This window comes from Portunus trituberculatus, chromosome 17 (genome assembly GCF_017591435.1).
Source record: "Portunus trituberculatus isolate SZX2019 chromosome 17, ASM1759143v1, whole genome shotgun sequence".
In the NCBI taxonomy this organism is placed as follows: domain Eukaryota; kingdom Metazoa; phylum Arthropoda; class Malacostraca; order Decapoda; family Portunidae; genus Portunus; species Portunus trituberculatus.
This window is the reverse complement of record NC_059271.1, coordinates 4,197,501-4,202,500: the sequence shown is the minus strand read 5'-3', so window position 1 is coordinate 4,202,500 and position 5,000 is coordinate 4,197,501. Positions and strand designations below refer to the sequence as shown.

The 5,000-nt window shown below is 39.5% G+C and overlaps 1 protein-coding gene across 1 annotated transcript in view; it reads right to left on the bottom strand.

Moving 5' to 3' along the window:
* LOC123505129 (elongation of very long chain fatty acids protein-like) overlaps positions 1-5,000 on the bottom strand; it is a 155,880-nt gene that overhangs the window by 137,824 nt on the left and 13,056 nt on the right. Inside the window, exon 2 of the mRNA XM_045256213.1 lies at positions 1,000-1,019. The gene's annotated coding sequence lies outside the window, so the exon portion shown is untranslated. The remainder of the gene's footprint in view (positions 1-999; positions 1,020-5,000) is intronic.

Genomic DNA, 5,000 nt, shown 5'->3' with positions numbered 1-5,000 from the left:
GAATCTTCCTACTGAGAATAGACAAAGATTTTAAAAATGCTGGCAATCAAAGCTATACGTCGGTAGTTTGAAGAATTGGAGTGGCCACCTTCTAAGGCAAAGGTTAGATGTAAGCAACTTTCTAGCAAAATGAGAGATGAATTTTGATAGACACGGAAAAGCTTCACTACAACCAAGGAGCGAGCACAGCAGCAGAGTTGGGGAAGAATTCCATCAGGGATAATAAGATCACTATGAAAGAGAAACAAGCCCTGTATGATTTATCAATACTAATGTATCTGTCTATCCGTTTACCTTTCTATTTACCGGAGAGAGACCCGCACACATTGCTCAGCATAGAAAAGATACACGTGTAGAAGAGTTGGTTCCCGTCCTGTCGTCCCATCTTTCTCGGTTACCTGATAGACACGACCAATACGTGAGCAGTGCGTAGTCTTTGCTCCTGACTCCATCGTGTGCGGCCAGGTAGTTTCCCCAGCGATACCAAGCAACTCTACCAGAATCTTAGTCGCACTTTTAAAGTAATAAATATTGAAGGAAAAACTCCAATAAAAGAATGGCAATAATCTGACTGCTTCCTTATGGATACGTGAAGAAAAACAAGTAGCATTACCAGATTTCCAGCTCTCGTCTGCCTCCCATCAGCAGCATGGAGGCGCGGGGGCAGTGTTTGTGCGCAAGCAAATGCCTTGGCTCACATTTTACAGAGTTTCGTTTAGTTACCGCGCTAAACCGACATAGACAACGATAGCGAAAAGTATAGAAAGGAGAAAATTTGAGCACTTTGGGAAAAATATGATTGGTTCATATATTTTCGCCTCAAAACACTAAATAACTCGTTTTGCGACATTTTGATATTGCACAAAAGGGAGTAATCTTCATGAAGATTTGTGCAAGTTCAAGTCGTTGTAGTATATGTAAGATATAAAATTACCTTGTTTCTGCCGTGTTATGAATAAGAGCAACATTTACTGTAACAATTCTTTAACCAGTACTTACCACAAACAGGAGTGTGCTTCCTGAAAAGAAAGAGAAAAAAGATGAAAATCTTGTATATTTCAGTGTTGCATCAAAACAATATTGTGATAAGCTCTCTTTCATTCTTTTTTCATCATGTCCTTTTCTCTTCTCAGTACATTACCCGTCTTACACACACACACACACACACTCTCTCTCTCTCTCTCTCTCTCTCTCTCTCTCTCTCTCTCTGCACTAAATGATGTTCAAGACGATGATATTCTATGATGTTTTTGGTTCATTTACAGCATGATTCCCTTTTGGTTTTAAAGTATACGATTTGATGAATTGATATCCAACTGTCGCTTAGACTACTACTACTACTACTACTACTACTACTACTACTACTACTACTACTTTTATGAATACCGTTACTATCCCCACATGTGTTTAAGAGTACTACCACAGTGTAATTAGTGATGCTGGTGGTGGTGGTAATGAATACAACAACACCAATAACAACAATAACAGCAACACAACACCAGCAATAAGACCACCACCACCACCACCACCACCACCACCACCACCACCACCACCACCACCACCACCACCACACACATGCCCTACACCAAGGTGATGGTGATTGAGAAATGCCTGGGTGAGTGTGTGCTGGGCGAGGCTGGGCGAGGCTGTGTGTCAGAACCTCAGACACATGCAAAGCGAGTGACAGAGAGAGAGAGAGAGAGAGAGAGAGAGAGAGAGAGAGAGAGAGAGAGAGAGAGAGAGAGAGAGAGAGTTGTGCTTATCTAAACCTCAACCACATTCCTTGAACCCTCGCGATTACCTCCTTCCCTTCCTGACTGACCGCAACCCTGTCCCTGAAACCTTGTCCACCCACCTGTCCGTTCCCTTGCAACCCAACATTATCGCCCCCCGCCCTCCCTACCTTATCAACCCTCGCCTTCCATACACCCATCCAGCCTTAACCTTGAACCTTCCCCTTGAAAATCGTGCTCAAGTGCCCCATCGTCCCTCAATGTCCTCCTCCTCCTCCTCCTCTTTCTCCTGTTTTTCTTCATCATCATCTTCTTCTTCTTCTTCTTCTTCTTTGTCTTCGTCTTATTTCTGTTCTTTTTTCTTCTTCTCCTCCTTCTTCTGCTCTTCCTGCTTCTGCTTCTCCAGATCCTTCTCTTTTTTTCTTTCTCCCCTTACTGCACTCCACAGGTTATTTCTCCTTCTCCTCCTCCTCCTGTTCTTCCTGTTCTTCTTACTCCTCCTCCTCCTCCTCCTCCTCCTCCTCCTCTTCCTTCTTTTTCTCTTCTTCTCTGTCATCCTCTTCCTTCTTTTCTTCTTCCTCCTTCTCTAAGAATAGTTACTCAAACACTCTTGTAAGCACTCCGATGTCTGGTGCTGTTTGGACGTCTTTTTTTTTGCATTCCTTTGTATTCCTCCTCTTTTTTTTCTGCTGCTCCTCTTTCTTCTTCAAATTTTCTTTTTGTTTTTCTTCTCCTCCCCTTCCTCCTTCTTCGTCTTCTCGTTTTCCCTCCTCCTCCTCTCCTCCTCCTCCTCCACGTTCTTATGCAAGCCTTCCAAAGAACGTAAATATTTACATGTATTTTTTTCCCTGAAGCATCTGCCCATCCGCCTACCACGGTAGAGGGCCAGTTCATCACGAGTGACAGCCTCCACCTCCACAAGACGCTGCCCGGCGACATTAGACTCCGCAGCCACTACTCACTTTAAAGGTGATGGAATATTAAGTGAAATCAGAGCTTCTTTATAAACTTTATGTGAGAATGTAGTTGATTTATTTCATTATCCTGATTTGTAAAGTCTGATAAGAGTGTTTTCATTGCCCAAGACTGGAAATTCGTGGACATGAATGCAAAAGTTGGTCGTAAAAATGTGACTATTGGTGAAAAGTTTTCCTCAGTAGAGAGGCCCAAACACAGGACAATAATATGTAAAAGGCGTACGATCCCCATAAAAAATCATAATGTCTAAAAGATTTCAACCATAAGAAAATCAGTCATCAAATACTCGAATTGAAGAAGCGTAAGGAATCAGAGCGATACCTCCGTCAAGTGTTCCGAGGGAGTGATGTCCTTGGCATGAGACGAGTACTCTATGTTTTCTGCCTCTGCTACTCACCAAGCTGGCACAGTTTTAGTTATTTTAATCCAAGGACTTTTTATAATACAGTGCTGCATACAAATTACTATGAGGGTTAGATACGTCAGCCTAAGCTTTGTGATACGCTCACGTGCAACTTACTGAGTAAAACTGGTTTCAGTCAGTCAGTCAGTCAGTCAGTCAGTCTCTCTCTCTCTCTCTCTCTCTCTCTCTCTCTCTCTCTCTCTCTCTCTCTCTCTCTCTCTCTCTCTTAGAAAAATAAGAGCAAACATTTTATTGCCTTTCCCCCTCCTTTGTACAGGATACACAGACTATGAGTATCTATAGTGTGTAGAGTAACACATTTTCCTACAAGTACTGAATTTCAATAGAGAATCCATAAGGAAATGTTTTCATTAGCAGTTAATATACAGTAACAACAATCGTCAGCTAAAGTAATAGTAACTTGTATATCAGTGAAGTAATTTTTTCCTGCTATAAATAAGGCGTGAGTAACACCTGCCTTGTACCAGCCTGTGGGTCACAATTGCGTCTGCGCGGCCGAGACACGTGAAGGAGAGCGCTCCTCCAGCCTTGGCGTGGATCACTTTTACAAAATTGTGACTGGTTGTTGTGGTGCAACATCTCAATGCGGCCTTTTTTGCTTCAGCGCTCTTCATGCTGCACTCCGGCTGTTGCGTGTTCAACTAAATGTCCACCTAAATTTTACCACAAATTTGCAACAATTTATTGAATAGTTGTACGTAATAAGAGACTTGAGATGTAAGTATCTAATGACAATCCCATGAGACACAATGTTCACTTTGTCTTCACGGCTTTATGTGCACGTATGTTTGCTTCGTTCACTCATTTTGTAATTACCGATAGTCACTTTGCATTAAGACATCATTGCATGGCAGAATTTGGCAGTAGTCTAAATAGTTACAGGTATCCAGGTGTACAGCAGTGCTACGAACACAATAATGCATCAAAATCTCTTCAATAATCTTGTTTTCATTCAACAGTCAATTACTTTTTGCCTAGTTGCAAAATTCAGGATCTCAGTGTAAGCCATATATATATATATATATATATATATATATATATATATATATATATATATATATATATATATATATATATATATATATATATATATATATATATATATATATATATATATATATATATATATATATATATATATATATATATATATATATATATATATATATATATATATATATATATATATATATATATATATATATATATATATATATATATATATATATATATATATATATATATATATATATATATATATATATATATATATATATATATATATATATATATATATATATATATATATATATATATATATATATATATATATATATATATATATATATATATATATATATATATATATAACGTGAATATCCATGCCTAAGATAAGCTACGGCTTTGTAGAGCGCGGCTTGTAAGGAAATAATATTCTTGATAGTGCAGGATCCTCAACCTCATACTAAGACAGCTGCATGCGCGTTCGCATACCCCCCCACACACACACACACACACACACACACACACACACACACACACACACACACACACACACACACACACACACACAGGCGGTGGCGTCGTGGATCAGGTGGTGAGCGTGGGATCGGGCAGACGTCCATGTATAGGTTGGAATCCCACCATGTGCCGCCTTGAAATTTTGTCATTTGTCGAGTGGTTTAAAGTTAGCTATATGTCACCAAAATAACCAGGTTCTAGGCGGAGGTATAATTGCCTGACACCAAAGATGTGCTTGGATGATAATATTGACCATAATATAGGTACCGCTATAAATAAAATTACCTGCGTCACTAATGGGAGGAAGCTGGACAGCGCTTCCCATACTCTTCAGGTATACCTAT